This window comes from Arvicanthis niloticus, chromosome 6 (genome assembly GCF_011762505.2).
Source record: "Arvicanthis niloticus isolate mArvNil1 chromosome 6, mArvNil1.pat.X, whole genome shotgun sequence".
In the NCBI taxonomy this organism is placed as follows: domain Eukaryota; kingdom Metazoa; phylum Chordata; class Mammalia; order Rodentia; family Muridae; genus Arvicanthis; species Arvicanthis niloticus.
Genome location: NC_047663.1, coordinates 76,092,041 through 76,102,320, shown reverse-complemented (window position 1 = coordinate 76,102,320; position 10,280 = coordinate 76,092,041). Strand labels below are relative to the sequence as shown.

The 10,280-nt window shown below is 39.2% G+C and overlaps 1 pseudogene; it reads left to right on the top strand.

The window, feature by feature from the left end:
- The first annotated feature begins 7,780 nt into the window (after positions 1-7,780).
- On the top strand, positions 7,781-8,594 carry LOC117710339 (adenosine kinase pseudogene; annotated as a pseudogene).
- Positions 8,595-10,280: the final 1,686 nt, after the last annotated feature.

Genomic DNA, 10,280 nt, shown 5'->3' with positions numbered 1-10,280 from the left:
AGGATTCTTTAGTTAAGAGGTTTGGTCTCCCCTGCCCCACCCCCAACACCTACCCTCGCACTTAATAATAATGAAAATATCTACTCATTCAAAACAAATTCCTTGCTTTCTTCAGGAAAAAAAAAAAAAGGCTTTCTACAAAACTCACACTGAAGGAGTTTAACAACATAGTCAAAATGACCCTCAGAAAGCAAGAAACTGATCTCCGAAATTGTCCAGGACCAAGCTACTGCTCCGGTCTGCAGATCAGGGTCTAGCAAGAGAGAGAGTGGGGATGGAGGGGCAAGAGACGCAAAGAATGGAGACAAGCCAGAGTGTGTAACCAAGTCTCATTTCTCCTGTATTATCTTGTCTCTTGCAAGGAAATCCTGGGTACCTATAAGCACAAGCAGGAGAACACAGTTGAAGACTCTTTGCCACGTGGGCCTTGCAGCTGGGGGCACTAACAACCAAACAAGATATGTGGGATAAACAAGATGTTTATCCGAGTGTGCTCAGCTGGTGTAGGCTGTTGAAAAACAAGTCTCTTGTCAGGGTATATGGCTCAAGATGGCTGCGAAGATGATAGCCGCTTTGTGCTAGAAGTCAGCTCCCAACACGAAATGAATATGCTTTTTCACACAGATTTCTCCCCGTTGCTTTGTTCACCCACTAGCTGCTTGGCAAGGCCTGGTTCTGTTTTCACCACCACAATCAGTAAACTTGTTAACCACTAAGGTCAACTAAACCACGAGAAAGACACACTACTGTTGTCATCGCAATGCTCCATAACAAAGTCCTTGCTTTGATGTTATAAAACCCATGTTGCAAGAGGTCTAATAGCTATTATCAGAAGGTAAATACTAGCGGCCACATGTTTAGTGCCATTTCTCCAAGAGTAGTGTACTAGAGCAGCTTTGTCAAATACCTAGTCAAAAAGATGATTCCAATTTGTCTTTGCCTGTTTCTTTTCTTCCTTGCTTTTGCTGTTTTGTTTTGTCTTCTGGGAGTATTAAACTCAGAACATTGCGTAGGCTAAACCAGTGCTCTACCAGTACCTCTACAACCCTTAGCTTTGTCTCCCTGGGGCGCCCTGCTGGCCTGAAACTCTTCATTCTTTTGCTTTGGCCTTTCTATTTCCTGGATTACAGGCCATCTGAGTTTATTTCTGTTTAGCTAAACCTCCATGAAATGAAAAATACAGTAAGAAAACAATTTGAGGGCAAGCTGCATGGCTCTGGGATAAAGAAGGTTGCTATCAAGCTTAACAGCTTGAATTCCATCCCTGTGGCCCACATGGTGAAGAGAACCAAACCTTGCAATTCCTCTGACCTCCACTCCTGTGTGGGAAAGTGTATATGTTCTCACACACCCCATATTTAAATAAATAGCATTTTAAAAAAATTTAAAAGAAGACATAGTATGGATCAGAAAGTATTATTATTCCTTTATTTAATAAAGAAACAGTGACAAGGAATAACTGCAGAATTGACCTATAAAAGGCTTCACAGCAGCTCACAACAGCCAATAAGAGAAACTCTTGTCATTGCTCCCTGGAGCCTCTCGTAACACACTCAGAGTAAATGATGGTCTTGGCCTCTCGTAGTGTCTTTGCAGTAATAAAAGATCTGTAGACGGCCTAGTAGACGGTTGGTTAACAGGTCTAAAAGACTTAAAAGAAATAGCCAGTTTAACAAGATTAGACACTAGGTTTCAAATATCACTATGGACATGATTATTTTGGAAGAGCAAAGGCATTTCTCTTCCTAAACTCAATATCATTGCTGTTGTGCTTAATTTCAGCCTTCCCTAAGAACTATGTATTATCTTTTCATTTTCAATCCAGTTCTCTCCCTCTAGTGATGCTTTCTCTTCCCTCATAAGGCTCTGGAAGACACATGTACTACATATATATTATCACACACATACATATGCACATATACACACGCACACATATATATAACACTACATATATTCATATGTATGTATATATTTATTTATGTATATTGTGTGTGTATTATTTAGCTCAACTCTAGAATTGTATTTCCTATTTCTCTCTCCAGATACCTACCTCTTTGCCTCTCTTGCCTGCAATCACCATGCTAAAAATGGCTAGAATCTTCCCCATAGGACAGATTCTACAGGCTCTTAACTAAGCTTGGCAAATTACATCTCCTCTCTATTCAGCTTGCTTTCCCAAAACAACCGCTTAAAACTTCCACTCCCCTCAGACTTCAGACCTTCAATTACTCCCTTGTTCTAGGCAGGTGGCATTGTCCCAGATTTCTGCAGTTCCTGTTCAAACCTCTTCAAATCTTTAAATGAAGCTCTGTCAGCATTCACCTTCACTTCTTTTGCTTCTGAATGAATCAAGACAGTTCCCTTCTACCCAAAGCCAGCCCTTGTGCTTGAGTTCTGGCTCCATTCTTATCAGGAAACAGTCTATAAATCCAGGGTCCCCACCTTTCTGTCACAGATTAGTACTTCAAAGCATTTGTTTACACTTTTCTAAGTATTGTTTATTACTAGGTGTACGCTAGCCTTGAGCATTTCTTTGGAACATTATTAACATAACAGTCTCACCCACTGTACTGTAAGCTTTGTGAGGAAACAGACCATGTTCTGTTTATTAAAAGTTTTAGTTAATTTAGAGCCTAAGGTGATGTTGGTTAAAGTTGGGGCTCAATGTGATAAATGTGATGAATAACAAATATTATATAAGAATGTATCGTATAATAGTATACCTGCATATAATAGTGTATATCAATGAAAACTTAAATGAATTTAATACTCAGTGTTTGGAATGTTCTAAAATATACATATTATATAAATATATAATACACATATTATATATTGATTTTAATATGATATATTATTGTATATTATATTACATTATATGTTATATATTATGTTATTATAATATAATATATTTATATTATAATCTTTGTAATATATGCCTATATAATATAATAATATAATTATATTATATTGTAATATATAACATATAGATATGTTATATTTATATATTAATACATAAATATTAAATTACAATGTCAACAGGTCATAGCATCATTACTGTGACAAAATACCCAAGGTGATCAGTTTGAAAAGAGGAAAGGTTCATTTGCACTGTATGAGAAGTTCAGTACATGGCTGTTTGTCCTAATTGGTTTGAGCCACTAGTAGCACACAGAGTGTAAGAGATGGTAGTCTCTTCACCTGATGGAAGCAGATAGAAGGAGTAAGGGCTCTAACTTTTCTTAAAGAATCCACCTCAAATAACCTAATTTCCTTCCACTTGGTGTCACCTCCTGAGTGTTTATGGCCTGCCTGTAATGCCAGAGGCTAGGGAAGAATAAACTTCAAATGGCCTGGGGGTTGACATTCCAGATCCAAACTAGCAGTTTTTTTTTTTTAATTCAAGTTACACAGATATGTGTAAATTGCACAGATATATTTTTAGCACAGTTATTTTTATTATCTGAAAATAGCTTATATGTGTCATGGAACATGCATATATGTGTATGGTTTGTATGTGATATTTTTGAAAACAAATGCTTGTTTTGTTTTAGACAAGATCTCACTCTGTATATCAGTATGAACTCCCTGCCCTCCCTTCTAAAAGCTGCAATTACAGGCATGTGCCATCATGCCTGTGTGTGTTTTTAAAAACAGGTAATAATAGATCCACAAGAGGTTCCAAAAAGAGACAGGTGCATTCCTTACTCTTTTTTCCCCTAATGACTACATCTTCTCTTATGTGTAGTACAATGTGCGCTGTCTCTATTTCTATCTCTTTGCCCCGTGGTAGGCTTATACAGCCATGACTCCAGTCAAGATGCAGAACTGTTCACCACCATTCATGTCAACTGTTCATCTGTTACACTCCATCCCTACTCCTCCAAAATCCCTGGCCAGAGTGTTCAGACAATGAAAGCATATAACATAAACCCTCTGAAATTGTAACAGGGTCTCGGACCCTCCAACAACTGATGCTGTGGTGGAAGTACCATTCGGGCAGTAAGAATCACCATGTGGACAGCATGACCTGCCAAAATGAAAACAAAGACCTAATCTGTTCTGGGGAAGTCTCTAAATGTACTAACTTCGCTTTTTGGCTTTTATAGTTCTGTTTCTAGCTAACTGTTTTTGGTAACTGAAGTGTGTCAACCCAGGATGTGGGTTTTTATGCTTAAATGCTTACCCTGAGAAAGAGTTGGGACTACAGTACAATACCCAGTGTACTTGAGAGCCGGATAATAAAGACTTATTGTCGGCTTAAACCCATGGCAGAGAGTCTTTTCTGATGGACAATACACAACAAAATGACCTTTTTATTCCACATAAGGCCTTGAGATTCATTGTAACCAGTAGGTACAATAGTGGTTCACTTTCTTTTATGATTGAGTGTGAATCTCTGGTATAGATTTATCACAATTTAACCACCCTATTGGTCATTTTGGTTATTTCTAGTCCTGTGGCTTTCAGAGATGAAGCAGAGCATTTAGATGTGATTGCTATCATGATAAGGCTTAGTTGCTCACATTCTTTTTTGGCCCCTGTTGTTTCTGGTTTTTGTTTTCTGATCCTCCCTCTTTCTGTTGTTTGGGATTTCATTGTGATTTGTGTATGGAGTGTATGAGCCTTGAGATACATTTTCTGGAGTACATACCTTTTTATAGCTGCTATTCTAGTGTTGCATGTACACGACTCGATTATACTAGTTCAAAAACTCAAGACATTGAGCTCTGTTTAAGTTTCTTTACTCTCCCCAGTTTATGGTCATTGTAACTGTTTCTTTTATGTGTACTAATAACTATATGAAACAATGCTTCAATCTTTGTTTCTATTATCAAACAAAATGTAGAATTTTTTAGAGGAGTCTATTTTATCTTCTCACATTTTACTCTTTTCAGTTTTTTTTTTCTTCCTTTCCAATATTTGAGATCATCTTTATCTCCTTCCTTTTTAGAGTACTTTGGCAGCCACTTTCTCAGGTAGCTCATCATGATGGGTAGGCATGACAATAGAAAATGCTTGACAGCAGAAGCAAGAAGTAGGCTGATCATGTTTTCATACACTCACAGGAAGCAGATGAGAAAGAATAGGAAGTGGTGCAAAGCTATGAACCCTCAAAGTGATGTACTCCTCCTAAAGATTCTATAGCTTCCCTAAACAGTCCCACCCATTGGGCCTACAAGCTCAAATACATGACCATATTGGATACATTTATTATTTAAACTGCCATAAAAATCTACTGATTATTTGGGGGTTTTTATTCCTATGGAAATTCTCCAAATTGCTGGATGCTGAATCCCATCTTATTATATAGCCTGAATACATATAATGTGTGTGTGTGTGTGTGTGTGTGTGTGTGTGTGTATTATGTTTCTACTGAAGCAGGTGTAGATCTTATCCCAACAGGCCTTCTTTAACACTGAGTTGGTAAGCAAAGGCAGATGCCATATATGCTGATTGACTCTGTGGACTACCTAGGTTGGGGGAGGGAGGGTAGGTACTTAATTCCTGCTGGACAGAGCTAGGGGAAGGACTTCATTTTCCTTACTTGGCCTCAACTGATATTATCTTGGTTGGGAAAGAGAAAGATGCCTTGTTGCTTGTCCTGGCTCTAGGGACACTTTTCACAGTCTAGAGGATAGCTATAGGTAGTGGAAATTTGGTGAGATTCTGGATTTCCCATTTGACCTTCTCTGACACCATGCTGAAGACAGAGGATTGGGCATCTTAAAGCCTATAAATATGAAGAGCTATCCTTCCCCTACACAGGTGGAGACAGGATTGGTGCCTTCTCTGTGATGGCTGAAGTGTGACTACGTGCCACAGCTTCCAAGAACACTGCCATGTTGAGTTGTTTTCTAAGAATACTATCAGGTTCACATGTATTCATGGATAACAGGTATTCTAGCAAAAGGCTACAAACAGAATCAGTGACAGGAAAACACCCATGAAATCCAGAGGTGACCAAGCCCAAGACTAAGGATTCTCTGCTAACTGCTTTCCTCATCACTGTGACAAAGTACCCGACATAAACAACCTAAGGGAGGGAGTATTTCTTTGGGCTTACAGTTTCATAGGTGTCAACTATAGTCTTTAGCCCTATTTGACTTTGGGCTAAATGGCAGGGCAAAGCATCATGGCAGACAGCATGTGGCAGAAGCTACTCAGAGAGGAAGCAGAGTGAGAAAACGGTACAAGCTAGAAGGTAGAACCTCAAAAGGCACATCCCGAAAGCCCTTGCTCCAGCCAGGCTCCATCTCTTAGAAGTTTCCAGGATCTCCCAAAATGACATTGTCATATGGAGCCCAAGCACTTAACAGAGAACCTGTAGGGGACATATCTTGTTTAGGCCATGGCAGTGCCAGTGATGCCATACAGGAATTCCTTTTCTTCTCACTATAACAGGTACAGGGAAGTTAGTTAGACTCCTACCCAAAGGCAGAATAGATTATCCTGCCCAGTTTTTTTTTTTTTTTTTTTTCGTCAGCTTGTTACATGCTTGAGTTTTCTGGGAATAGGAGCCTCAAATGAAAAAAAAATGCCTTCATCAAATCGGCCTGTAGACAGGTTTGTAGGGCCTTTTCTTGATGGATAATTGGTGTGGGAAGGCCCTAGTCCACTGTGGACAAAGCCATCCCTGAGTTGGTGGTCCTAAGGCATATAAAAAAGTAAGCTGAGCAAGCTTTGGAGAGCAAGTTAATAAGTTGCATCCCGTCATGTTCTCTGCTTTAGCTCCTGGCTCAAGGTTCTTGCTTGAATTCCTGTTCTGTCCTCCCTCAATGATTTGTCACATGGAAGTGTAAGCCAAACAACCCTTTCCTATCTCCTTTTGGTTATGATGTTTATCACGGTGATTGAAAAGCTCACTGAGACAATATATTTTACAGGCACCAGCGTCTACCACATGCCAGAAGTCCCAGCCTCTCAGAAGGAATGCAGGTATGAGAAGCATAAGGAGCACCGTTTGCCAAGGATGCCATGGTGATTCCCTCTTACCACGGATGGACATTCCAGATCCACGTAGGAAGTTGCTGGGTATCAAGAAAGGACCAACTTTGCAAACAGGACTTCAGAATAAAAATGAAACATATATATATAAACACATAGGTAAATATCGGATTAAAAGTCACCAATAAGAGAGGGAAAAATTAACTTTATTGCACTTATTCTAAAAGAATGTATTTTCCCTAGATCTACAGAAAATATTTAATCACTATGGAAAATGAATTCACTTTTTTGGCTTAACATTGCAGTGTGTGTGTGTGTGTGTGTGTGTGTGTGTCTGTGTCTGTGTGTCTGTGTGTGTCTGTGTAAATGAAATGAAATTTCGAAGTTAAAATTATTGCAGAGTAGACGGTCTAGACTCATTTAATCTCTCCGTTGTATTTTGTATCAAGAGGAGAAACAAAGATGGTAGCAGCTGGAAAGGAGCTGAAGCCCAAAGTGGAGGTGCCTCAGTAGTGAGTTAAAATACCCCCTCTGAGATAGGGAGCTCTCTTTTTGATGTCCCAGCCATAGTGAGCAAAGATTTCCTTCATAAATATTCTCTAAAACAAGGCAACAAAATCATGACTGAAGATGAGCACAAGGAACTTTTTTTGATAAACTAGTAAAAATAAAATTCAAAGATGAATTTTATTTGCTGGTAGCTGGAATTCAAACACAATGGACTTGGTGGGTAACTCAGGCGTTCTTCAACAGCATTGGGGTGGATGGTATCTTAGTTCAGGTTCTATTGCTATGAAGAGATACCGTGACCACAGCAACTCTTATAAAGGAAAACATTTAATCTGGGGCTGGCTTACAGTTTCAGAAGTTTAATCCATTATCATCATGTTGGGAAGCATGGTGGTGTGCAGGCAGACATAGTGTTGGAGAAAGAGCTGAGAGTTCTACATCTTGATCAGCAGGCAGCAGAAGGGGACTGTATACCACCCTGGGCATAACTTGAGCCCACTACCACAGTGACACACTTTCTCCAAAAAGGCCACACCTATTCCATCCAACAAAGCACACCTCCTAATAATGCCATTCCCTATGGCCAAGCATTCAAACACATGAGTTTATGTCTATTCAAACCACCACAGATGCATTCATGGAAATCCTCAAGAGAACAGCTGCCAGGGCCCAAGTGGATGCTCCAAACCAAGAGAAAGATCAGCCAACAGGAACTTGTGCTACAGAAGTCACTGTCGGCAACAGGTCCTTCATAGCCAATCTTGCTGCTTCTGATTGTTATCAAAATGAAAAGCATGTGGATTTGGAGAAAAGGGGCTTTGAAAGGAAAAGCAGGAATTTAGTATATAGCTGGCCTTTTTATCTTGTAGTCTTCCCAAAAGACAGTGTTGAAGGTGGCTCAATGTGCTTACAAAAACAACACGTACTCCACTCTAAATTTGTCTGCACCAGGTCCTTCATGGGATCCCTGATGAAAACGATGTCTTATGTGTATAACCATTTTGGAAATGAAATGAAAGCTGCCACTTTTGCTAGAGAGATCAAGGGTTTGAGATGACAGGCATTAAAGAGATAGAAAGACACAAGCTCTTCCAAAGGTGAACTCAGAGAGGCAGGGAGTCGTGATGCAGGAATTGTGATCATCACCCATGAGAGAGACAGACTATAGCTACAGAAAACTCACTGCTTCTGCTGTCATAAGAACAGAAAGAAGATGATACAGGTGAAGCTGGAGATGAGTTTGTTGGAGGGTTTCCTCTTTTAGATGTGCTCCGACAAGCCCCTGGCTGAATGAATGCATCTGGGCTGTGCACTATGCAGCAAGCATCAGAGATGAACTGGCTCTATCTTTCTTTGAGAAGCCAGGCCTCTACTGATGAAAGAACAGAAAACTCAGGCTGAGAAGCACAGACTGTTGTGACTGTTTCCCTATAGTTCCCACAGTGAGAAAGGAGGAAACTATCCGCCATTTTTTCCCACTATAATTCCATCCTTAGGTTAATGGATCCAGAACTGCTCCTACAGTTCTCAGTCTCGCCAGAATGTATTAAAAAATATGTTAATTTCCAGTGTGATGGTGCCTCTTAAATGTCAAACAAGAACATACCATTTCAATAGCATGTTTTATTTCCTTTTCAATTCCTTTGTGAATTCATTTATATTTGGTAAATTGGCCACGTTTTTATATTTCTGCTTTAAATGCAGAAAGATAAGAAATATAAGATTTTTTAAAAAGGGATTAAGCATAACACATCAATCTTTGGCCTTTTATATAAATATATTTAATTTAGAGGTGTGAGCGTGTGCACACATTGATAAGTTACACATATATGCACACACCTGGTGATTGGTCAAATAAGATACAAAAGTGCTTATCATGCCAAATTATTTCAAATACACTTCTCAATGTACATTGAGCCATGGGGAATGTTGGATACTGAAGCAGTTTTCCTAACTTTGCATTATATTACAATATTAAAATCATAACCTGGCACTTGCTTATGCTACTCTGTAATTTGATACAAATAAAAACTTGGCATAAAACAGTGGGGAAAAAGAGTAGAGATTTCCCTGGGGATGGCATCTAGGTGCAGCTCGGGCCTCTCTTTTGATGGGCTGCTACGCTCTTTCCCATGCAGTATATTAGTGGACACGGTAAAAGATGTGGTTTTACTTACATGTGAAACCATGTGCCCCGGAGATTGTGTGTTCCTACCCTGGGAGTCATCATTTCTGATATCCCTACACACTAATTCTAGGCTAATAAAGCTGAGATGAATTTTAGCATAATATATTGGTGCCTAATCAACAACCAATTGAAGATCATAAACATTGAATTGTTATGATGTGGCGGTATCTCCCATTATGAGACAATTTCATTTATCTGCATTTTCTATCATCAGTGACTCATAAGTGGACAAATTAATGTCTCTCATGCTTCAGTAAATATTGATGAAATGTCTAGACACTTCTAGTCTAAGCGTTCACAACATGACAAACAAGTTTGGTCACCAGGCAGCCGGAGAAATGGATACGCTATCTATTGCTCTATTCATTACGCATCTGATCTACAAGAGATGTTTCTTTAACCATGTGTTTATTTTCAAGGGACATGAAGTATCTAGAAGCAGTTTTGTCTAAAATTATCCTCCTGACCTTGAAAAAAATCAATTTCCCCTGACCCCAACTATCCTGTTTCTTAAAGTGAACTTACTGAGGTGCAAAAAGATTTTATTTTAAAGTCATATCTTTCAAAGCCAGATCAAGTAGTTCTCAAACAACAGCCTATGACCTAGCTTTTGATGACACTCCTTCCAAACTTCCAG